This window comes from Erinaceus europaeus, chromosome 14 (assembly GCF_950295315.1).
Source record: "Erinaceus europaeus chromosome 14, mEriEur2.1, whole genome shotgun sequence".
Classification (NCBI taxonomy): domain Eukaryota; kingdom Metazoa; phylum Chordata; class Mammalia; order Eulipotyphla; family Erinaceidae; genus Erinaceus; species Erinaceus europaeus.
In genome coordinates, this window is record NC_080175.1 from 51213062 (window position 1) to 51240383 (window position 27322).

Genomic DNA, 27322 nt, shown 5'->3' on the forward strand with positions numbered 1-27322 from the left:
ATGGTTATTTCTGGGGTTTATTGCTAACATTATGAGTCCACAGCTCCTGGTGGCCATTTTTTTCCATTTTATTTGATAGAAATTGAGAGAGGAAGATAGAAAGGGGAAGAAGGTGGGGAGTCAGAGCACTTGAGCCTCGATCATTGTGCTAGTGCTTGTGTTTCCTATTATGTGCATTTAATTGGTAATGACATCACCTGGCACCCAAGTTCATGCAATTTTTAGATCAAATTTTCATCTATGTATTGTAGACTCTGGTCTAATATCTAGTTTTTTTTTTTTTTAATCCGGTTTTGGTGCACAGTGTTAGATGACAATCTAGACCCTAATCAAGACAATAAAGACCCTAACATTTTGAAGGTAACAAAGAAATTAAGATAGTTGGTTGACTGTTGGACTTAAAAACATGAGACTTCTATCCTAGTGGCACAGGAATCAGGGGAGTGCTCACTTTTCCTCTTTCTCTCTCTTAGGTAGGTTTTCTCTCATCTCATGGGAATATGTAAAAATAACTTTTCAGCAACCAGAAGGATAAAAATCACTAAAATTAGAGAAGAAATAAACAACACAGAAAATAAAAGAACAATACAAAAGATCAATGAAGATAAATGTTGGGTCTATGAAAAATTAAACAAGATTGACAAACCCCTAGCCAGACTCACACATACACACACACACACACATACACACACACACACACACAGTGAGAAAACTCAAATAAATAGAATTGCAAATGATAAAGGAGATATCACAACTGACACCAAAGAAATCCAGAAAATCATGTGGAACTTCTAAAATGAACTAAAAGCCTACAAGAGCTAGAGAATGTGGTGGTCCAGCAGTAGCACAGCAGGGTAACACACATGGTACAAAGCGCAAGGACTGGTGGAAGGATCCCACTTCCAGCCCCAGCTCTCCACCTGCACAGGTGTCACTTCACAGGCTGTGAAGCATGTCTGAAGGTGTCTTTCTCTTCCCCTTTCATCTTCCCCTCCTCTCTCTATTTATCTCTATCATAACCAACAACAACAACATCAATAACAATGATAATAATAACAACAACAATGGTAAAACAACCAGGGTAACAAAGGGAAAAAGTTGCCTCCAGGAGCAGTGGATTTGTGAAAAAAAAAAAAAAAAAAGAGCTGCAGGGCAAGCGTGGGGGTGCCTCTTCTTGGGCACATACTCTCTGGGTTGGAGAGAATGCAACTAGAAGTCGGTGTGGCTCTGGTAGGAATGGCAGAGATTCAGGAGTCCCACTTCATACTGCTTGAAGTATTCTTTCAGAGGGAATGATATCAGTTCATCTGAGTTCATAGTGCTCAGCTCCTTCTTGGAGATGTGGAAGCTTGGCAGCAGGAAGTGTCAGGACTCGGGTGTTCTGGGGAATGGCTTCATCAGTCGCACATCCTCGCTGCTGCCTTTCTCTGTCTCTCGGTGTCCTGTCTTTGGGCAGGTAGTCAAATTTCACCTTCCACCACACCACGTGCTTGCTGGCCTCCACTGCTGTGACTGGCCTGTACCACTCCCTGTTCACACACACCTCCACATGCAGCCCCTTGTCTTTCTGGGCTCTCTTGAGGTCAGCAGAGTCCTCCTCCCCCGCACTGTCCAAGAGCTCATTGGCGTCCTTCTCCTCTTTCACAGCAAACTTGCCCCCCCCCCCTCCGGTTTTCTCCTTCCTCCTCCCAGCCTCTTCCTCAACCTCTTCCTCATCTGAGACCACGACCGCACACTTCTGGCCTGCGTCCTCTCAGCCCTGGTCTTGCCCTCTGCCTGGCTCCCTTCAGGCCCCCATGGAGCCAAAACCGCCGCTTGGGAGCTCATGGCCGTCGTGCTGAGAGGACACCGATAGCGGAGGCACCGCTGAGGAAGGGGCATGCACTGACTCGACCCTCACCCTGAAGGGCATCCAGGGGCCACGCCCCTGGGTGCAGAGCAGAGCGCTATGTCCTTCGCCAACTACAGCACCCTGAACCGGGTGCAGCTCACCTTCGAGTACCTGTATACCAACTCAACTACTCATGAATTCTTGTTTGGTGCTCTTGCTGAACTGGTTAATAATGCAAGAGATACTGATGCCACCAGAATATATATTTATGCAGAAAGATGAGAAGAAAAAAGAAAAGAAAAATAAGAAGCAAGATGGAGTTATTAAGAATCGTAGCAAAGCAAAATCCCAGTATGGTGCAGCCATGTAAATGCAGCATTTGAAGGGTGAAGAAAGGGGAGATGGTGATGAAAAAGACAAAAAGAAATCAAATTTGCCAAAAAAGGAGAAATCTGTTTTAGAAGGGAAACTTACAAAGTTGGCTGTGCAGATTGGCAAAGCAGGTTTGTTGATGTCTGCCATCACTGTTATCATTCTAGTATTATATTTTGTCATTGATACATTCTGTTTCAGAAGAGACCATGGCTCGCTGAGTGCACACCAATTTACATACAATATTTTGTGAAGTTCTTCATTTTTGGAGTTCGTTTTAGTGGTAGCAGTGCCAGAATGTCTTCCACTTGCAGTTATTATCTCATTGGCTTATAATCTTATGAAAGATAGTAACTTAGTAAGGCACCTGGACACTTGTGAAACCATGGGAAGTGCTATAGCTATTTGTTCAGATAAAACAGGAACACTGACAATGAACAGAATGACAGTTGTTCAAGCTTACATAAATGAAAAACATTATAAAAAGGTTCCTGAACCATAAGCTATTCCACCAAATATTTTGTCCTATCTTGTAACAGAAATTTCTGTGAATTGTGCTTATACATCAAAAATATTGCCACCAGAGAAAGAGGGTGGATTACCTAGTCATGCGGTAATAAAAACAGAATGTGCCTTGTTGGTACATCTTTTGGATTTAAAGCGGGATTATCATGATGTTATAAATGGTATACCAGAAGAAGCACTATACAATGTCTACACCTTCAATTCTGTTAGAAAATCCATGAGTACTGTCCTGAAAAAATCAGATGGAAGTTTTTGAATATTCAGCAAGGGTGCATCTGAGATAATTCTGAAAAAATGTCTCAAAATCTTGAGTGCTAATGGAGAAGCAAAAATATTCAGGCCAAGGGACTGTGATGATATAGTAAAGACTGTGATTGAACCTATGGTATCTGAAGGTTTGAGGACCATCTGTCTTGCCTTTAGAGAATTCCCTGCAGGAGAACCAGAACCAGAATGGGATAAAGAATATGACATTGTCACTGGCCTTACATGCATTGCTGTTGTAGGGATAGAAGATCTCGTGCTACCTGAGGTACCAGATGCAATAAAGAAATGTCAGAGACCTGGAATAACTGTGGGAATGGTCACAGGTGATAATATTAACACTGCTCGGGCTATTGCTACCAAATATGGTATTTTGCATCCTGGGGAAGATTTCCTGTGCCCAGGAGTGTTCCCATTTCAACATCACCAAAGTGGAGAACTGGGACAAGCTGCCTCAGCCTGGCCCCATCAGCCCCATCTCTCACTGCAAGGAGAAAGACAATGACTACTGTTGGTTCTACTTTAAGTACTCAGTCAGTGGGAAAATCAATGCCATCATCCATGTGGTGGAAACACCAGAGTACCCCATGTTGAGCACCAGATGCTGGGCTAGTGTGGGGGTGCCTTTTCTCAGGCACGTACTCTCTGGCTTGGAAAGAACGAACCAGAGCCAGCCTGGTATGTTACTCACTCAGCGACACTAGAGAGAAAGAGATGACCCAGGAACAGAGCTGGTGGTAGCGAGGTGATTCAATTCTTTATTGATCAGAGAGCCAAGGCTTTTAATAGTCAGACCTGGAAGTAGCAAGTCGGAAACACAAATGGCTTGACATGGTTTGAAAAGGGGCAGAGAACGGCAAAAGGAGGTTGGGAAAGGTAGGAACTTCCTTAGCACCCTTCGGAGGGTTTTAACTGGAAGGATTAATAATGCCCTGCAGGCAGGGAGGGTCTTGAGGATAGAAAGAACAAAGATCAAAGGAATGGAATGGGTGGGGATAATTCAGGCAAAACAATGATTATGTAGATAATAAGGTAGCAGGCCATAGTATTAAGAATGCAGGGAGCTTTGTGAGGCAGGGAGTCTGATAAGACAAGCCAAACCTTGGGGGGCTTTGTCCCTCCTTGATCAAATTCTCAGTAGAGAGAGAGACTGACAGGATGGATGTCCCCTCAAATAAAGCACTGCCAAGCTCAACCACATACTCAAAATTTACTGACAGAGGTAGAGAATCTGGAAGAAAAGGAAGAATTCCTAGTAACATATGTCCTTTCAAAACTGAACCAAGAAGAACTACAAAACCTAAATGCATCAACCACAGACAAAGAAATCATAACAGTTATTAAGAATTTTCCCAACATCAAAAGTCCTGGGCCAGATAGCTTCACAAATGAATTCTATAAAAACGTCAGGAAAAAGTTAATACCTATACTTCTAAAGTTCTCCACAAGATAGAAGAAACAGGAGCACTCCTTTCCACCTTCTATGAATCCAGCATCACCTTGATACCAAAATCTGATAGGGACACAACAACAACAACAAAAAAGCTACAGACCAATATCTCTGATGAATGTAGATGCCAAAATATAAAACAAGATCCTGGCAAACAGGATACAGCAGTATATAAAAATGATAGTTCACCACAACGAAGTGGAGTTTATCCCAGGAGTGCTAGGTTGGTTCAATATATATAAGTCAATCAGTGTCATTCACCACATCAAAAGCCAAAAACCACGATTATCTCAGTAGATGCAGAAAAAGCCTGTGGCAAAATCCAACACCCATTCATGCTCAAAACCCTACAAAAAATGGGAATAGATAGGAAATTCATCAAGATAGTGGAATCCATATACACCAAACCTACAGCCAACATCATACTCTGTGGACAAAAGCTGAAAGCATTCTCCCTCATATTGGGGAATAGACAGAGCTGTCCATTATCACCACTACTCTTCAACATAGTATTGGAAGTTCTTATCATAGCAATCAGGCAAGAGAAATAAATCCAAGGAATACAGATAAGAAGGGAAAAGTCAAGTTCTTACTATTTGTAGATAATATTATGATAGTATACATAGAAAAACCTAAAGAATCCAGCAGAAAATTACTGGAACTTATTAGGCAATATTGCAAGGTGTCAGGCTACAAAATCAATGTGCAAATATCAATGGCATTTTTTTTTTTTACAGAACACTAAATACAAAGAAAAGGACATTCAGAAATCATTCCCATTCACTGTTGCAGCAAAGTCAATAAAATATCTAGGAATAAAGCTGACCAAAAAGTGAAAGTCTTTTATACTGAAAACTATGAGTCATTACTAAAAAAAAAAAAAAAAAAAAAAATAGAAAAGGATACCAAAAATAGAAAAAAAGCTCATGCTTATGGTTTGGAAGAATTAATACCATCAAAATGAATAATCTCTTCAGAGCCATATACAAATTTAATGTGATACCCATCAAAGTTCTACCAACCTTCTTTAAGAGAATAAAACAAAAACTACAAGCATTTATCTGAAACTAGAAAACATCTATAATTGACAAAAAAATCTTGAGAAAAAGAAACAGAAATGGAGGAATCACACTCCCAGGTCTCAAACTATATTATAAGGCCATCATCATCAAAAGAGCCTGGTAATGGAACAAATATAGGCACTTAGACCAGTGGAACAGAATTTAAATCCCAGAACCAAATGCCCACATCTGTGGACATCTAATCTTTGATAACAGGACCCAGAGTATTAAGTGGAGGAAGTAGGCTTTCTTCAATAAATGGAGCTGATAAAACTGTATTGAAACATCCAGAAGAATGAAACTGAACCACCTTATCTCACCAGAAACAAAAATCAACTCCAAATCGATCAAAGACCTGGATATTAGACCAGAAACTATCAAATACTTAGAGGAGAACATTGGTGGAACACTTTCCCACCTAAATGTCAAGGACATCTTTGATGATACAAACCAATTGCAAGGAACACTAAAGCAGAAATAAATCAATGGGACTACATCAAATTTAAAACTTCTGCACTGCCAAATAAACCACTACACAAACTAAGAGACTCCTCACAGATTGAGAGATATTCATATGCCATTCATCAGACAACAGACTAATAAAATATACAAAGAGTTCAGCAAACTTAGTAACAATAAAGAAAATGACCCTATCCAAAAATGGACAGAGAAATGAGCAGAACAGTCACTACAGAAAGAGATCCAAAGGTCTAACAAATACATGAAAAATTGCTCCTGGTCACTGATTCTAAGAGAAATGCAAATAAAGACAACACTGAGATACCACCTCACCCCTGTGAGAATAACATACATCAAGAAGGATAGCAGCAACAAATGCTGAAGAGGTTTTGGGGACAAATGAACCTTTCCGTACTGCTGGTGGGAATGTAAATTGGTCCAATATCCGTGGAGAGCACTCTGGTGAACTCTTACACGGCTAGACATGGACATTCCATATGATCCAGTAATTCCTCTCCTAGGGATATACCTCAAGAATTCCATAACACCCAACCAAAAATATATGTGTACACCCATGTTTATAGCAACACAATTCATAATAGCTAAATCCTGGAAGCAACCCACGTGTCCGGCAACAGGTGAGTGCCTGAGAATGCTGTGGTATATATACACAATGGGATACTATGCATCTATGAGGAACAATGAGCCCAATTTCTCTGACCCATCTTGGATAGAGTTAGAAGGAATTATGTTAAGTGAGCTAAGTCAAAAGATAAAAGGATGATCCCACTTATCAACATAAATTGAGAAAGAACAGAAATTTGAACTTAAAGTGGGATCTGACTGAATTGGTAGTAGGGCACCAAAGTAACAACCCTGGGTGTTGAGTGGTTGTTCAGCTTCAAGGGGCATGGAGGGGGTAGAGGAGAGATGGGATGTGACACAGTCTTTTGGTGGTGGGAATGGTGTTTATGTACACTCCTGTTAATTTGTAGTCATATAAATCACTATTAAATTAATATTTGATGGGAAAATTGGTTGTCTCAAACATTTTAAAGCACAGACTCTTTTTAATACATAGGCTGAGTCTTCAATATGTTAACTCTCTTAAAAACTTAGACCAGGGAGAATAGAAGCAACTGGTGGCACAGCTATATATAAATAATTTCAAATGACATAAATTATGGTGATATTGTGTATGATACAGCAAATCCTAACAAAGGAATATTTCAGAGTTAACCCAACTGCCAAATAATGTGATTATAGCAGTAATTATCTATTGCATTTTTAAACTTTAAGAAATCAGGATCTTCCTGCTTCCTCTATAGAGCCTATATTTCCCCCAGTCCTGGAACCTTTAAGGTGGGGCTCATTTTCTTCCATGCTTCCTTCAGTTCATACCAAATGATATGGCATCCATGGATTCCAACCTAATCAGTGCAATGAGTACAACCTCAGCATGCTTCACCTCAGAGTGTGTGAAGAAACGTCAGGCATGGAATGTCAGTCCTTCAACCTCATTACTTGGGTAAGACCTTTCCTTTCATAGGATTCTCTAATTCAATTCTAAATTTTTCACTTCCTAAAAAAGTCCCAAATCCTAGATATAGACTGGGTCCCCTGAGATAGAGCATATTTTCACATGTATCCATAAGTTAGGGCAAAATATATACCTGAAAGCAAAAGTACACAATAGTCTGCAGTGAGTCAATATGAAGTTCATAATGAAATAGTGCTTACTTAGACCTACTTCCTATTACACTTCTCTCACCCACTCCAAAGCTAATCTTATCAAAGCAAAGACTGCAAAAGCTTAATAGAGGCAAAAGACTGGCATAGTTTAATGATGGCTTTTTTAGTCTCAGGCCACCCCATCAGCTGGGGCCCTATTCGGGGAGTCCCGAGATTCTCAAACAGACATGATGAGCCTAGACTTCAAATAAATCCCTCTCTCCATTGTTGCTGGTCATCTCTATCAGGAACAATAAAACAGATCCCTTTGTGGGACCCCCATAGAACATTGCCCTCAACTTGGATCAACAACCATATAGAATGAGTATGGACAACATACTCTATGCTGCACCTAAGGAAAATGTGTCGATAGTGGGGCAGCTTAAAATGTTGCTACTCATGACCACAGAATGTGAGCTCAAATCTACAGGGATGCAGAGGCCACATAGACACCTAAGATAAATATGACCCCCAGATCACATCCAATCCATGGGGTTTACAGTCACCAATATCTATACACTTTTCTCATGTTTGGGAGCTACTCTCTTCCCTGATCCTGCTTTCTATTCCTTTATGCAGCCATGACATCATCTCCCCAGACAATAACTTGGATCCACCTACATATCAGAGTTCAGATCAGAGGAAAAAAAAAACTAGTATAGCCACAGGCCCTTTGGAATAACTAAAATATGCCTACTAGCTATGTACAAAATGGAGACCCCACCACAGCTATTCATCTGCACTATTCCAGACTTCAGGTTCATGATTAGTCAACAATTTGTTAACTCTCTTTTAATCTACCAGATTCCAGATGCTAGTATGATGCCAACCAGACCTCCCTGGACAGACAACCACACCAATGTGTCCTGGAACTCTGCTTCCCCAGAGCCCTGACCCACTAGGGAAAGAGAGAGGCAGGCTGGGACTATCCTGTCATAGCCCATGTTCAGCAGACAACCAATTATAGAAGCCAGACCTTCCACATCCCAAAATGACTCTTGGCCCATAATCCCAGAGGGTTAAAGAATAAGAAAGCTATCAGGGTAGGGGATGGGATACAGAGTTCTGGTGGAAGGCATTGTACCCCTCTTATCCTATGATTTTGTCAATGTTTCCTTTTTATAAATAAAATAAAGTAAAAAAAAAAACCTTCAATTTGTTTTTGAATGGAACTGCACTGCAAGTTTGCTTACAGATACAATTTCAGGTATAAATAATTAGGAAAGAAGAAATTCCAGAACTTCAGCTAGAACAAATGGAGAAAAATTGTAATCATTGGCAAATCAAACATATTATTTTGTTTTAGAGTTTTCTGTTATTTTTTGGGGGGATATATTATTAGACATTAGAATGCAGCATTTTATAATGATATTTATGGAAAAGCAAGCAAACAGCAACAACAACAACAACAAAAACTGCTACTAAGTCTACAGCATTAATCAAGACCATAGAAAATGGAATCCTTCCTGTTGTATAGAGAGACTGGTGGAGGGAGGGAAGGAAAGAGAGATAGAAAACTGAGTCCCAGGGAAATTGACTGGATAGTACTGGTGTGAGTAAGGACCCATATATGAGCCATTTTCTTCCACACAGACTTCTCCAAAGTATCCGATTATTAGATGTGATTATCTTTATGGATTTTATACACATGCATACTCCTATTTTACAATGAAAGTAAATTATTGGCCATTTTAAAAAGGTAATCTACCACTACAGTGCATAATCCATTTAATCTAGCAAACTGTTACCTTATTTATTTATACTAAATATTTTGTATTTAAAACTAGGTCTAAAGATTTTTTTTACTAAATGAATTTGTAGTATTTAAGACTCAGAGGCAGCAAAAGCTTTCATCTCTAGTGTAATACAATAATAAATGTAGTGTTTAGAATTCTCCCTAATGTCATATATTGAGATAACAAAGATTATATTTACTGAGAGAAATGAGTAAATACTAGAGTTAATCTTTCCACAAAAAGACAGGAAACATGTTTTATAGCATAATATTATCTCTATAAGTTTTATTTATTTATTTATATATCTACATCATACACACACACACACACACACACACACACACACACACACACACATATATATATATATATATATATATATATATATATGGAGAGAGAGAGAGAGAGAGAGAGAACAACATTCCTCAGTTCTGGCTTATAGTGATTCTGGAGACCTGGAACCTCATAGTCTCAAACATAACAATCTTTTTGCATAAATATTGGATTGCCTCTCTAGCTTGAGTGACTATTTTAATCCTTTCTCTTTATTTCTCTCTCTCTTTCCTTTTTATAAAAACATAAATAATAAATTGAGGGTAAGAGAAAGTGAGAGACACCCACAGTGTTCTACAGCTTATAAAATGCCACTCCCACCATCACAACATGTGAAGACTGGGGGCTTGAATCCAGTGCACAATGATGTGTGCACTGCATCTGTTTTATGACTAACCAACAGGTTTCTTTCAGAATGGGAAAAATCTGTTTATAAACATATTATAAACAAATTTTCATATGAAAGATGGAAGAATAACCTAATACAATAAGCTGATTTTTTTAAATGGACATATAAAACAGGCAAAAGAACTCCTTTGGGTTGTGCCCTTGTCATAGAACTGACCCAGACTTGAGCCTGCTTACAACCTTATTAAAGGAAGCTTTGGTATTTTGATTTCTTTCCCGCTATCCAACTATCTGTCTATCCAGAATGTTATTATAGAGCAGTGAAGCCCCAGAGATCGCACTACATAAAGTAGACAAAAAGTCTGAATGGACACTTCTCCATAAAAGTTACAGGGATATATATCAGGTATTTGCATGATCCTTTGTCATCTCTCCCTTCAATAAAAAATTTTCTTCACACCTGTAATATGAGCTGGTCTCCATAGGACAAAAGAGAGATGTTGAAGAAAATGCACTGAGGATGATGATACTTGTATACTGTTGAGTGAAAGTAGGTTGGTGCTGTCAACACAACAAAGGTCAAAGAGACTCCTCAAAAAATAAAAAAATTAGAAATTCTGTATTGATTAGCTATCCAAATTCTGTATATTAACTCATATAAAGTGAAAACATTAAATCAAAGAGCTATACATATCCTCATAATTACTGAAACATTATATATAATAGTCAAGATGGTGACCACTAATGAATAAAGGTGTATTGTATTTACATGGTGTAATACTACTCTACTATTAAAGGGGGTGGTGGGCTCACACTATTTTCAATTACTTGACTAGAACTATAGGGTACTGTACTTACTAAATAATCCAAACAGAGAAAGATGAACTCATTAATATGAGGTACATGTACATAAAAATTAATGATTTAAATAAAACAAATATAAATGATTGAACCATAAAGTCTAATTAATCTTTAGCAAAAAGGAAGAAGGCAAGGGAGTAGAATAAATATGATAACAGGGTAGAATAACTATGATAATAAATATGATAAATATAATAAGGGGGTAGAATAAATATAATAGTGATGAATCTCTTATACATACTGATGATTGCAATGAAGTTATGTTTGATTTATTTTTAAATTTTTATTATCTTTTATTTTATATAGTGGATAGAGATAGCCAGAAATCAAAAAGAGAAGGTGGAAGAGAGAGCAACAGAGAGAGAGCTGTAGTAATGCTTAAACACTCACAAAGCTTTCCTTCTGCAGGTGGGAACCAGGAATTGAACCTAGATCCTTGCACACTGTAACATGTGAACTCAACCAGGTGCACCACCACCTGAGCCCTTATGTTTAAGTTCTAAGTAGTAAAAAACTTTACAAAATTTTTCTTTGTGAATTTGTGATTTTAATAATTATTAAATATATCTTCACAATTTTATATAAATTTACATTCACATTCAAATAAAGAGTAATAAAGCTTAACTTGAAAAAATGCTAGAAAATTATATGAAGGGAGTTGAAGATGCTTTAATGATGATGAAGATGATGCTCTCTTTTCAGTCACCAGGTTCCAGATGCCATAAGGATGCCAGCCAGGCTTCCCTGGACTGAAGACCCCACCAATGTTCCCTGGAGCTCTGCTGCCTCAGAGACCTACCCTACTAGGAAAAGAGAGAGGCAGACTGGGACCAGTCAACATCCATGTTCAGTGGGGAACCAGTTACAGAAGCCAGACCTTCCACCTTCTGCAACCCACAACGACCCTGGGTCCATGGTCCCAGAGGGATAGAGAATGGGAAAGCTATCAGGGGAGGGGGTGGGATATGGAGATTGGATAGTGGGAATTGTGTGGAGTTGTACCCCTCCTACCCTATGGATTTGCTAATTTATCCTTTCTTAATGTACAAACTTTGTACTTACTGTCAAATGTAAAACATCAATTCCCCAATAAAGAAAGTTTTTAAAAAGAAAAAAAAACTTTTCAAAATTTTTCTTTGTGAATTTCTTGTGATTTTAATAATTATTCACAATTTTATATAAATTTACATTCACATTCAAATAAAGAGTAATAAAGCTTAACTTGAAAAAATGCTAGAAAATTATATGAAGGGAGTTGAAGATGCTGTGATGACTATATTCTGACTTCCCTGGGCAGATGACCTAACTAATGTGTCCCAGAAATACCCTCCCCAGAGCTATACACTTCTAAGGAAAGACAGAGACAGGCCAGGGTATGGTTAAACTACCAACACCCATGTCCAGCAGAGAAGCTATTTCAGATGCCAGAAATCTCACCTCCTCTACCCCCAAAGGAATTTTGTTCCATACTCTCCAAATGGGGAGAAATTTTAGGGGAAAATGACTAGAGAGTTCTGAATTACAATTCCACCAGGACACTGAGAGATAGGAGGAAAAAAGGAAGGACATTTGGAACTTTCAATAGACATGAATGTGACATAAAAAAGAGAATAAATAAATACAATCTGCCAAAAGTAGCAGTAGCCGTGTTTCACTCTCCCAGGTCAACCAGGAATAACAAAAAGAATCACCTGAAAATGCAACAAGACAAGACTAGGATTACTTTGGGAACCCACCAAGTAATGGGTGAGTACAGACACATGAGGGTTGGCTCATGAACAGAGAGGATCTTAAGGAGAGTTTCCTGGAGCTAAAAGCTTCTTCTTCTTCTTCTTCTTCTTCTCCTTCTCCTTCTCCTTCTCCTTCTCCTTCTCCTTCTCCTTCTCCTTCTCCTTCTCCTTCTCCTTCTCCTTCTCCTTCTCCTTCTCCTTCTCCTTCTCCTTCTCCTTCTTCTTCTTCTTCTTCTTCTTCTTCTTCTTCTTCTTCTTCTTCTTCTTCTTCTACTTCTTCTTCTTCTTCTTCTTCTTCTTCTTCTTGTGTTTGCCCTTCTTCCGTAGCCAGTCAACAGTGTCAGGTTGAGCCTGATGTAAAGTTTCGAGACCTCCTTTGAATCTGGAGAGGTGGCAGTCGTTGACTATGTGGGTCATAGTCTGTCTGTAGCCGCAGGGGCAGTTCAGGTCATCTCTGGCTCCCCAGTGATGGAACATAGCTTGTTCCTACTCAGGAACAGATGTTAACAGTTTACCTGGCAGTTTGTCAGTTCAGACTCCTTCTCCGGACTGAGTTTTATCAACAAAAAGACACTGAAGGGAGGAGAGGACCATCAAAGACTCACCAATTCTATTTTTTAATTAATTTATTTAATTAAGAAAGGAGACATTAACAAAATTATAGGGGGCTACAACTCCACACAGTTCCCGCCACCCAATCTCCATATCCCATCCCCTCCCCAATAACTTTCACATTCTCTATCCCTCTGGGAGCATTGACCTAGGGTTGCTGTGGATTGCAGAAGGTGGAAGGTCTGGCTTCTATAATTGCTTCTCCACTGAAAGTGGGTGTTGACTGGTCAATACATACTCCCAGTCTGCCTCTCTCTTTCCCTAGAAGGGTGAGTCTCTGGGGAAAGCTGAGTTCTAGGACACATTGGTGGGGTCTTCAGTCCAGGGAAGCCTGGCTGGCATCCTGATGGCATCTGGAACCTGGTGGCTGAAAAGAGAGTTAACATACAAAGCCTAACAAATTGTTGAAGAATCATGGACCCAAAGGTTGGAATAGTGGAGATGAAGTATTGTACTCTCTGCAAACTTTGGTGTACTACTGCTTTCAGATATATATTGTCCCTAGTTTATGGATACCTGTGAACATATGCTCTATCTCCTGGACCCTGGTCAATATCTAGGTTTTGGGACTTTTTTAGGAAGTGAACCACCTGGAATGGAATTAGAGAATATTATGAAAGGAAAGGAATCACCCAAGTGATGAAGCTGAAGGGTTGTCATTCCACACCTGACGTCTCTGGACACAGTCTGAAGTGAAGCGTGCTGGGGTGGCACTCGTTGCATTGATTAGGTTGCAATCAGTGGATGGAATATTATTTGATAATTATTGAGAGAAATATATGAGAAAGTGGACCTTACCCTAGTGGACCTTACCCAGGACTGGGTAAAATTTAGGCTCTATAGTGGAAATGTGAGGTTCCTGCTGTCTTAGGGTTCGAGAAGACAATGGATAGTTACTGTTATCATCACATTATTTGGTAATTGGGTTAACTTTGAAAAGTCCCTTTGTTAGACATACAATCAATTTTCCCCTCTCTCATATTAATTAGTGATTTATATTACTACAATTTAATAGGTGTGTACATAACACAATTCCCATCACCAAAAGATTGTATCCCATCCCACTCATCCACCCAAACCCCCAGTCCCCCCACCGGCCTAGGAAGCCACATGGCCACCCTCCCCCTCACCACAGGGTTTTTACTTTGATGCCTTACTCTCAATTTAGTCATATCTTGCCTTTAGTTGCCCTTTCTGATCTTTCTCAACTTCTGTTGATGAGTGGGATTATCCCATACTCATATTCATCTTTCTGAATTAGCTCACTTAACATAATTCCTTCTAGCTCTGAACAAGATGGGTCAGAGAAGTTGAGTTCATTGTTCTTAGTAGCTGGATAGTATTCCATTGTGTATATATACCACAGCTTTCTCAGCCACTCATCTGCTGTTGGGCACCTGGGTTGCTTCCAGGTTTTAGCTATTATGAATTGTGCTGCTATGAACATAGGAGTACACACATCTTTTTGGTTGGGTGTTATGGAGCCCTTGGGGTAGATCCTCAGGAGAGGAATTACTGGGTCATATGGAAGGTCCATATCTAGCCTTGTGAGTGTTCTCCAGAGAGCTCTCCAGAAAGGTTGGACCAATTTACATTCCCACCAGAAGGGAAAAAGTGTTCCTCTGACCCCACAGCCTCTCCAGCATTTGGTGCTGCTGTCCTTTTTGATGTATGGCAATCTCAAAGGGCGAGGTGGTGTCTCAGTGTTTCTTTATTTGCATTTCTCTGACAATCAGCGATGTGGAGCATCTTTTCATTTGTTTTTAGCCTTTTGGATCTCCTCTGGAGTGAATGTTCTGTTAATAATCCTCTGCCCATTTATGGATGGGGTCATTTGCTTTTTTGGTGCTGTTTGCTGAACTCTTTGTATATTTTGGTGATTAGTTTCTTGTCTGATGTATGGCATGTGAAGATCTTCTCCCATTCTGTGAGGAGTCTATTTGTTTGTGTGATAGTTTCTTTGGCTGTGCAGAAGCTTTTCAATTTGATATAGTCCCATTTATTTGTTTATGCTTTACTCCTTCTTGCAATTGGGTTTGTTTCATCAAAGATGTCCTTGAGGTTTAGGTGGGAAAGTGTGTTACCAATGTTTTCCTCTAAGTATTTGTTTCTGGTCTACCATCCAGGTCTTCAGTCCATTTGGAGTTGATTTTTGTTTCTGGTGAGATAAAGTTGTTCAGTTTCATTCTTCTGCATGCTACAACCCAGTATTCCCAGCACCATTTATTGAGGAGAGCCTCCTTCTTTCAGTTAATACTTTGGGCCCTCTTATCAAAGATTAGATGTTCATAGGTGTTCAGGTTTACATTTGGACTTTCAATTCTGTTCCACTGGTCTGTGTGCCTATTTTTGTTCCAGTACCATGCTGTTTTGATGATGATGGCTTTGTAATAAAGTTTGAGTTCTGGAAGTGTGATGCCTCCATTTCTGTTTCTTTTCCTCAAGATGGTTTTGGCAATTCTAGGTGTTTTCTGTTCCAGATAAATAATTGTAGTTTTTGTTCTATTCTCTTAAATAAGTTTGGTGGAACATTGATGGGTATCACATTAAATCTGTATATTACTCTGGGGATGATATTTATTCTCCCAATCCATGAGCATGGGATGTCTTTCTATTTCTTGGTATCAGTTTCAATTTCCTTGAATAGTGATGCAGAGTTTTCAGTATACAAGTCTTTCACTTCTTTGGTCAGGTTTACTCCTAGGTATTTTATTTGATTTTGCTGCAACACTGAGTGGGAGTGATTTCTGGATGTTTTCTTCTTCACATTTAGTGTTTGCATAAAGAAATGCCACTGATTTTTGTGCATTGATTTGGTAGCCTGACAACTTGCTATATTGCCTAATAACTTCCAGTAGCTTTCTGCTGGATTCTTTAGGTCTTTCTATGTATACTATCATATCATCTGCAAATAGTGAGAGCTTGACTTCTTTACATCCAGTCTGTATTCCTTTGATTCCTCTCTCTTGCCTGATTGCTATGGCAAGACCTTCCAATACTTTGTTAAAGAGTAATGGTGACAGTGGACAGCCCTGTCTAGTACCTGATCTGAGGGGGAATGCTTTAAGATTCTGTCCATTGAGTATGATGTTGACTGTTGGTTTGCTATATATGGATTCCACTATCTTCAGGAACTTCCCGTCTATTCCCATTTTTGTAGGGTTTTGAGCATGAATGGGTGTTGGATTTTGTCAAAGGCTTTCTCTATATCTATTGAGATAATCATGTGGTTTTTGGCTTTGCTTTTATTGATGTGGTGAATGACATTGATTGACTTATGGATTTTGAACCAACCTTGCATTCCTGGGATGAATTCCACGTGGTCATGATGAACAATATTTTTGATATGCTGCTGTATCCAGTTGGACAATATCTTGCATAATATTTTGGCATCTATGTTCATCAGAGATATTGGTCTGTAGTTTTCCTTTTTTGTTGTGTCCCTATCTGGTATCAGGGTGATGTTGGCTTCATAGAAGGTGGAAGGCAGTGTTCCTGTTTCTTTGATCTTATGGAAAAGCTTTAGAAGTATGGGTACTAACTGTTTCCAGAAGGTTTTGTAGAATTTCTTTGTGAAGCCATCAGGTCTAGGACTTTTGTTGTTGGGGAGATTCTTAATAATTGTTTCGATTTCTTTGTCAGTGATTGGTGAATTTAGATTTTGTAGTTCTTCTTGGTTAAGTTTTGGAAGGGTATATGCTTCTAGGAATTCTTCCATTTCTTCCAGATTCTCTAGCTTAGTGGGGTGTAGTTCTTCATAGAAGTCTCACATGATTTTTTGGACTTCTGTGGTGTCAGTTGTGATATCTCCTCCATTGTTTACAATTCTATGAATTTGAGTCTTCTCCCTTTTTTGTTTAGTGAGTCTGGCTAGGGGTTTGTCAATTTTGTTTAATCTTTCAAAGAACCAACATTTGGTTTCATTGATCTTCTGTATGGTTGTCTTCTTTTTGATGTTGTTTATTTCTTCTCTAATTTTAGTGATTTCTGTCCTTTTGGTTACATTAGGGTTCCTTTGTTCCTCTTCCTTTAAGTCCTTGAGGTGTGCAGTAAGGTTGTTTATTTGAGCTTTTTCTTGTTGTTTAATATGTGATTGTATGGCTATGAGTTTCCGTCTCAATACTGCTTTACTGTGTCCCAGATATTTTGATAGGTTGTGTCTTCATTTTCATTTGTTTACAGGAACATCTGAATTTCCTGCTTAAGTGAGTTTCTGACCCAGTGGTTCTTAAGGAGTCTGTTGTTTAGTTTCCAAATTCTTTGACTTTTAATAATTTTCTGTTTCTTGGTAAATATTTATTTTACTCCACTGTGGTCTGAGAATATAATGCTCTTGAATTTATTGATGCTATCTTTGTGGCATAATATTTGGTCTGTCCTTGAGTATGTGTTATGTGGATTAGAGAAGAATGTGTATTACAGTTTTTTGGGGTGAAGTGCTCTGAAGATGTCCAGGAGGTCTAGTCTGACCATCTCTTCATTTAATTTTATTGTTCCTTTGTTGATTCTCTGCTTGGCTGATCTGTCTACGTGTGAGAATGGGGTGTTATAATCTCCCACTATTATCTTATTACTATTGATGTATTTTTGAAGTTCTTTCAGTAGGTGCTTGATGCATTTAGATGGTCCTTCATTAGTTGAATACATGTTAATAATTGTTAAGTCTTCTTGGCTGATTGATCCTCTAATAATTATGTAATGTCCTTGCCTATATTTAGTACTTTATTTAATTTAAAAATCTATGCAAACGCTAGAAGAAGAAGATTTAAAATCTATTGTGTCAGAGATGACAATGGATGTTCCTGCCCTTTTTTGTGGTCCATTAGCCTCTAGGATAGTTTCCATCCTTTCACTTTAAGTTTGCGTTTATCTTGTTGTGTCAGATGTTATTCTTGCAAGCAGCATCTGGTTGGATTATGTTTTCTGATCCATCCTCCCACTCTGTGCCTTTTGATGGGTGAGTTTAAGCCATTGACATTTATTTATATTATGGATTTATGTATTATAGTGCCATTGTTCAACAAGTTTTTATTTGATCTGATATATGGCAAGTATTATAGTGAAGTTCTTGTTTATAAGAGGTCTTTTAGAACCTCTTTCAGGGCCAGTTTGGTGATGGTTACCTCCTTTAACTGTTGTTTGTCTAAGAAGGTTTTGATTCCTCCATCTAGTTTGAATGAAAGTCTAATAGGATATATTATCCTTGGTTGAAACTCTTTTTCATTCAGGGCTTGATAGATATCTTGATTGATATTCTCTTCTGGCTTTTAAGTTTGAGTGTAGAAGTCTGCTGATAGTTTTATGCGTTTTCCCCTGTATGTGACTTTTTGTTTTTCTCTTGCAGCCTTTAGGATCCTTTCTTTAACCTTACTTCTTCTCATAATGTTCTTTCTGTTGTTCAGGTATGGGAATTTTTATTCTATAATTTTCTCTAGAATGGTTCCTTCACCTTCCTCTCTTTCTTCCTCTGGCAGGCCAATTATATGAATGTTACTTCTTTTGAGATTATCCCATATGTCTCTGTTGTTGTTTTCAGTGTCTCTCAATCTCTTTTTGAGCTCTTTCATCTCTTCTTAGTTTTCTCTAACTCATCCTATGTATGACTAATTCTGTTTTCTTCTTCTGTTAGTCTGCTTTCCCTTCTTTCCTCAGTTCAGGTATTTCAGCTTTTAGTTCTCTAATTGTGTCAAGATAATCAGTATTTTCCTTGGGGTCTCACCTGTTGTTTCCCTAATATTGCTAGCCTTTTCCACCAAAGTTGTTTTCATTTCTGTGATTAATAAGTTTATTATTGCTTGCATACTTTTCTTATCTATGGTTACTTCTGGCTGATTTGTAGTTTCTTCTGGGCTTTTTTCTTCATTCATTGTAGTTGCTGTTTCATTTGCCCTTGATCTACCCAATTTTGATGTATGTGTTTATTATTTTTATATTCTGTTGTTCTTCAGTTGTTGTGTTTTGAGTACAAACAACACTGTACTAAATACCTTTATGACAAATGCCATCACCAACCTCAGAAATTACAAAGCAACTGAAGCAAGGATTGAAGCAGTTTAACCACTACCAGTTAGCCAAACAATATCACCAGTCCACGAAAAAAACAGTAACCAAGTCCAAGTGAAGAAGAAAGAGAAAGGAAAAAAAGGGATAGCAAGAATAGACAATTATGCAAATCTACTACCTACTGTATATTCTAGAATTAGCAAGAGGAGAAAAGAAGAGGAGAAAGCAAAAGGAGAAAGGAGAAATTAGAGCAGAGATACACACATAGAGAGTCCCCTCTGAGTCAGATTTCTTCCCCAAAATAATTCACAAATGAGTATCAGTGAATTCAGAAAGCCAATGAAGGAGGAAGGAATAAAGGAAGACAAGGGGGAAAAAAGGAAGAAAAACAAGAGAGAGAAAAGAAGGAAAAAGATAAGAAAAAGAACTGTAATAAAGAAGCAGTGAAAGGAAAGTTTTTAATTAATTATTTATTTTTATTTTATTTTTTAATTAGCTAGGAGTAGGGAGAAGTGGAGAGTGGGTAGAGGAGGTAGGAGTAGTGAAACAAGTCCCTCTCACAATGGATTAGACACCTAGTCCTCTATCAATGGAAAATACACTGAGTTAACTCTGGTAAACCTAAAGGGGTGAGATAGATACACCTTTATATTATATCAATAATAAAATAGACCAAGGTAAAAAACCCTGTCCCAGATTGCCTCAAGCCTCCTGAGAAAAGGCAGCTGATAGTTAGAAAGTTGAGCAGAGGCAGCTGATTATTAGAAAGTAAAAAAACAAAAACAAAAAAACCTCAGGGCAGGCTTTCCCTTTTGTAGATCCAATTGACCATTTAGAAAGAAAGAGGGCCTAGGGTTTCAGAAAGGAATAGACTTGTAATGGAACCCCTGTTGAGCTAGGAATCTTGGTAAAGAAAGAAGCTCAGTAGGGAATCCTTCTAGGATCAGATTTCTTGCACCCAGGGTCTGGTTATGGGGGGGCAGGGGTGTGCTTCAGGAATAATAATAAAAAAAAATTCCTGTCTTTTTTCCTCTATATTCTAACCCAAACTGGGCTATATTTGCTCCCTTGTTGTCACAGCTAGGACCCCGAATTCACTGTCCTGCTGAAGGCAAACAAGCCTACCATTTCCAGCAGTGTTGTCAGAACTCTGACCAGAAGCTACTTCTCAGTCCGCCATCTTGGCTCTGCCCCTCATACTCACCAATTATAACTGTGAGTCTCCAATGCTACCTTCCCTTAGAGACTGGAGCAGCAGTAGGGAGGTCCTATGCTTACCTCATGGGACAGAGAACTGATAGGGGAACTCTGAAGATTTACATCCTGGTGGTCTAGAGGTGTAGTTATATAGTGGTAATTCTTCCAATTTTTTTTTATTCTAATGAATTGGGAGACACAGTGAATAATTACTTCAGAACCAATGGAGTACAAACAAGATTTGTTTAGATATTCACAGGGCCAAGGACTACTGCCCTGCTCAGTTCTGACAGCTGAAAGAGAGGAGAATTGAGCCCAAATATTTGGACCCTTGGGACATGAACGTTTAATGGCATAATCATTGTGCTATTTCTCCCACACCTTCTTTTATATCTAGGACCAGTGTGAGTGATTAAGCTAAAAAAAAAAAAAATCTGATTATACTTAAAAAATCCCCTCAGGCTCTCATAGCTTGCAGGGAAGATAAAGATTATAAGAGGGATGAACAGTCATTGTGCTTTTCCCCTAGGATTGAGGTAATATTGAGACAACTATAAATTCCCACAACTGTGAATGATTTAAATACCTTACTTAGACACAACTCAATCCAGACAAGTGTGATTAGTAGACTGAAAAGTACTGAGAGAGGGACCAGATAACACACCATATACAATGTTAAATTAAGAAGAAATATTGGAGACATTAACCAAGACAAAAGGCTAAATAAAAGCCCACAAAGAGTAGAATCACATAAGAATGAGGACAACATCCAAATAGTAATTGAGTCATTAGTCACAGGAGTAAGAAAACTTTTGATAGTAATATAATAAAAAATGGGTGAATCAGCAAATGAGACTCTAAAAGAAAACATTAATTATCTAAAGGCAATTAGAGAGCTGAAGGATAAAATATCAGAGCTAAGCTCACAGATAGCTGAACAAGCTAACAGAGTATCAGAAGATGGTAACAAAATAGCTGAGCTTCAAAAACCAACAGTGGGGAGAGATAACAGAAAAAGTGAGTAAGAAAACAGAATATGCAAGATCAAGGATGAATTAGAAAAAAATAAGAAAGAAGAGAACCAATAAAGAGATACAGAAAACAACAGAGATATATGGATGACTTAGAAAGAAGTAATATGCTCATTACTGGCCTACCAGAGGAAGTAAGAGAGGGAAGGGAAGAAAACATTCTTCAGGACATAATAGCTGAGAACTTCTCTACTCTAGACAATATCAAAGACATAAATGTTCAAGAAGCCCAGAGGGTCCCAAACAGAATTAACCCAGACTTAAAGACACCAAGACACAGCCTATTTAAAATGGAAAGAAATAAGGATAAAGAAATGATCTTGAAGGCTGCAAGAGAAAAACAAAGAGTCACTACAGAGGAAAACCATAAGATTAGCAGCAGACTTCTCCACACAAACACTACAGGACAGAAGAGACTGGCATGATATTATCAAATTCTTAAAGAGAAAGGCTTTCAACCAAAACTATTGTAACTTGCTAGATTGTCATTTCTTTTTTTCTTTTTCTTTTTTTTTTATTTAAGAAAGGATAAATTAATAAAACCATAGGGTAGGAGGGGTACAACTCCACACAATTCCCACCACCCAATCTCCATTTCCCACCCCCTCCCCTGATAGCTTTCCCACTCTCTATCCCTCTGGGAGCATGGACCCAGGGTCATTGTGGGTTGTAGAAGGTGGAAGGTCTGGCTTCTGTAATTGCTTCCCTGCTGAACATGGGTGTTGACTGGTCGGTCCATACTCCCAGTCTGCCTCTCTCTTTCCCTAGTAGGGTGGATCTCTGGGGAAGCGGAGCTCCAGGGCACATTGGTGGGGTCTTCAGTCCAGGGAAGCCTGGCCGGCATCCTGATGACATCTGGAACCTGGTGAGTGAAAAGAGAGTTAACATACAAAGACAAACAAATTGGTGGTTCACTTTCTAAACAAATTCCCAAAACCTAGATATACACCAGTTTCTGTGAGAGAGAGCATATGTTCACACGTATCCATAAACTACTGCAAAATATACCTGAAAGCAGAAGTACACTAGAGTTTACAGTGAGTATCCCCCTAACACCTCCTCTCCACTATTCCAAGCTTTGTGTCCATGATTGCTCAACAATTTGTTTGGCTTTGTAGATTGTCATTTCTACTAGATGGAAGTATAAAAAGTTCTCATACAAGCAACAGTTGAAGTAATCAACAATCACCATGGTTGCCCTGCAAGAAATTCTAAAAGGTATTCTATAAAAAAGCACATCACCATTATAAATATATCAGAACACTCTAAATGTTTAGAGTAATGGTATTATAATATCACTAAATTTCAATGGCTTAAATTCAACTATTAAAAGACACAGAGTAGAACACAACCCAAACAAAGATTCTGCAGTAATCCCACCTAACTCAATAAGAGAAATGCAGACTTAAAGTGAAGAAAAAAAAAGTCATACAAGCCAATGGACTACAGAAAAGGGCAGGGACACTGATTACCATATCAGACATGAAACACCATAAAGTAAAAAAAATAAATATAAGATAGGGATAGACATTACTGATCTCAAAGGACAAATCAGGAGGACTTAAGGATTATTAACATTTATGCACCCAATGAGAGGCTATCTAAATACATCAAACATCTATTGAAAGAGCTACAGCAAATATTAACAGCAACACAATAATAGTAGGGGATTTCAGCATCCATGATCAACTTGACAATATCATCTAGACAGAAAATTCAATAAAGAAAAGAGGGAGCTAAATGAAGAGATAGATAAACTAGAACTATTGGGCATTTTCAGAATTATTCACCCCAAGAATCTAGAATGCACATTCTTCTCAAGTCCATGCATCATTCTCAAGGATAGACCATATGTTAGGCCACAAAGACAGTGCCACCAAATCCGGGAGCATTGAAATCATCCCAGGCATCTTCTTAGACCTCAGTGGAATTAAATTAAGACTTAACAGAAAATTAGTAACAGATCCAAAGTATGGAAACTCAACAGAAAACTCCTCAACAACAACTGGGTCAAAGAGAAAACTAAGAAAAAAATCAAAATGTTTTGAGAATCCAATTAAAATGAAGACATAAGCTATCAAAATATTTGGGACACAGCTAAGGAAGTACTGAAATGGAAGTTCATAGCCATAGAAGCATACATTAGAAAATGAGAAAAAGCTCAAATAAACAACCTGATTGCATACCTAGAAGAGTTAGAAGAAGAAGAACAAAGGAACCCTAAAAAAACCTGGAAAGTCTGAAATAACTAAAGTTAGGGCAAGAATCAATAAAATTGAAAATAATAAAATCATAAAAAAAGATCAGTAAAGCTAAATGGTGGCTCTTTGAAAGGCAAAACAAATTTGAAAAATACTTAGCCTCACTCACAAAACCAAAGAAACAAAGAAGCCTCAAGTAAATAGGATTGTAAATGAAAAAGGAGACATCACAACACACACTACAGAAATAAAATATATCATGCAAGGCTTCTATAAATAATTAGATGCTGCCAAGATAGATAACTTGGAAGAAATGGATGACTTCATTACCTTCCAAAGTTAAATAAAAATGAACTAGAAAATATGAATAGGCCAATCACAGCCAATAGAATTGAAAAAGTTATAAGAAACCTTCTGAAGAATAAAAATCCTGGGCCAGAGTACTTTACAAATGAATTCCACAAAGCCTTATAGGAAGAGTCTTATAGGAATTCTACAAAACCTTATAAGAGACTATTCCAGAAGATTAAAGATATAAGAATACTCCTCTCCAGGTTTTATGAAGCCAAAACCCTGATATCTAAAGCAGACAGGGACACAATAAAAAAGAAAACCGTAGATCAATATATCTGATGCAAAATGCTGAATAAAATTTAGCTAACTGGATACAGCAGTATATTCGAAGTATTGTTCATCATGTCCAAGTGTGGTTTATTCCAAGAATGCAAGGTTTGTTAAATGCATTTAAGTCAATAAACCAGATCCCCCACATCAATAAAAGTAAGACCAAAAACTTCATGGTTATGTCAATAGATGTATAGAAAGCCTTTAACAAAATCCAACATCCCTTTATGACCAAAACACTACAAAAATTGTAATATATTGAAAATTCCTTAAGATAGTGGAGTCCATATCTAGCAGACTTATAGCTAAAATCATATTCTTTGGTGAAAAACTAGAAGCATTCCCTCTCAGACCAGGTACTAGAGATGGCTGCTCACTATCACCATTACTATAGTGTTGAAAGTTATTGCCATAGCAGTTGAGCAGAAGCGAGGAATTTAAAGGGATACTGATTGGAAGCAAACAAGTAATACTCTCACTATTTGAAGATGACATGATAGTATACATAGGGAAACCTAAAGAATCCAGCAGGAAACTTTTGAAAATTATCAAGAAATAGAATAAGGTGTCAGGCTATAAAATTAACATGCGAACCTTAGTGGCATTCCTCTAGGAAACATAAAGATAGCAAAATAAGAAACCCAGAAGTCAATCTCTTTTACTATAGCAACAAAACCAATAAAATATCTACAAATAAACCTATCTAAAGAATTGAAAGAATTATATAATAAAAATTATAAGTCCCTATTCAAGGAAATAGAAAAATACACAAAGAAGTGGTAAATCATTTCATGTTCATGCTTTGGAAGAATAACAACATTAATATGAATATCCTGTCCAGAGCCATATACAACACAAATTTAATGCAGTCCCTACAAGATCACAACCAGTTTTTTTTTAAAGGAGATTAGAACAAAAGCTACTGGTGGTGTCACAATCCCATATCTCAAATTGTATTATAGGGCTATTGTAACCAAAGCTGCTTTGCACTGGAACATAAAGATAAATATTGAACAATGGAATGGAATTGAAAGCCTAGAAGTAAAGCCCCACAACTATAGACATTTAAACTTTGACAAAGTTTCTGAAAATATTAAATGAGAAAAAGGGATTTATTGTCAACAAATGGTGTTGGGAAATAAACTTCTCAGAGAATGTGAGATTTTTACATGCCACATATTAGACAAGAGGCTAATAACCAGAATATAAAAAGCACTCACCAAACTCAACAACAAGAAAAAAAATGATTCCATCAGATAATGGAGAATATGAACAGAATATTCACCAAAGAAGAGATTCAAAAGGCCAGCAAACATTTGGAATATATACTCCAAGTCACTATCAGAGGAATGCAAATAAAGAAAGCAATGTTATACAACTTCATCCCTGAGAATGTCATACATCAGAAAAGATAGCCTATGACTTTTCTAATTTTTGCCTGGACCCGACAGCTAACATGCAGATGGGTCAAAAGTATTTTCTGGCAATATTGTGTCAGAGTTAGGAATGAGGTCCTGAGTTCAATCCCCAGCAGCACATATACCTGAATGATGTCTAGTTCTTTCTCTCCTATAATATCTCATGAATAAATAAATAAAATCTAAAAGAAATCTTGGATATTACCTGAAATTTTAAAAAAATGGTAATTTAATACTGATTTATAAGATTGAAAGATAACAGATAAAATTCCGTACCATACCTATATATTTATATTCATTTACTCAATAATATGTAGCTGTTAAGAGGCATTATAATATTATTTAAATATATACAAATGCAGTTTTAACAAATACAGATATTAACATAATAAACCACTGGAATATATACAAATAATTGTATATGTATGTATATGTACATATTTATGTTTTCCTGAGTCATTTGTATTGAAAAAATGCTTAAAATATATTATTTAATTTGTGAATTCCACAAAGCTCCTATTTAATTTTTTTTAATAATAACCAACAAGTCCACAAGATAAGAGGGGTTCTATTACACACAATCCCCACCACCAGAGTTATTTATCCCATCCCTCCATTGGAAACTTTGCTGTTATTTATCCCTCTGGGAGCATGGACCCAGAATCATTATGAGGTGCAGAAGGTGGAAGAACTGGCTTCTGTAACTGCTTCTCTACAGGACATGGGCATTAATGGATCAATCCATACTTCCTGCCTGTTTCTATCTTTCCCTAGTGGAGCAGGGCTCTAGAAGGGTAGGGTTCCAGGACACATTGGTGGGTGTGCTCAGTAAACTTACATTGGTATCATGATACTTCCTTCTGGAGCAACAGAGTATATTGACCCAGTCTCCCTTCTCAGTGTGGAGCAATTCCTAACATTGTTGTTCCATACTGAGGGCAAGGTCCTGTAGAGGCCCACAAGGGCATTTATGATGCTTTTCCTGTTGGATATAACCAGCAACTGTGTAGAGAGGGATCTGTTAGAGGTCTAGGGCCATCATATCTGTGTAGGAATTCCAGACTTGGGCCCCAGAAGATAGGGTGGCCTGGTAGTGACTAAAAGAGCCATTTTAACTATACTGGTCTCTTGTCCTTATCCAGATTCTGTAGTTTCTACTTATCTGATACAATTATATTTAAAGTGATTGAAGGAAGTGAAATAAGAAGTAGATGGGGGATATATAGGTCTAAGTAGAAACTATCTGCTTACATACTTTATGGTGTATTTTGTTTTTATTTCACTATTTCTACTTGCTTGCTGCACTTACTGAGTTACTGTAGACTATTACACACTTTCACTTTAAGATATATATTTTGCCCTAACTTATGGATACATATACACATGTTCCCAATTCATTTTAACAAAATACTGTTCTGCTCTGGCTTATCATGGTGCCTGAAATTGAACCTGAGACTTTAAAGCCTACAGCATGTAAAACCATTGTATAAGTCACTATAACATCTCCCTTGCTCCTCTCTTTCAAGACTTTATTA

The 27322-nt window shown here is 37.8% G+C and overlaps 1 pseudogene; it reads left to right on the plus strand.

Annotated features, from left to right (window-relative positions):
- The first annotated feature begins 1989 nt into the window (after window positions 1–1989).
- LOC103120997 (plasma membrane calcium-transporting ATPase 1-like) lies at window positions 1990–3497 on the plus strand (annotated as a pseudogene).
- The last annotated feature ends 23825 nt before the right edge of the window (window positions 3498–27322 follow it).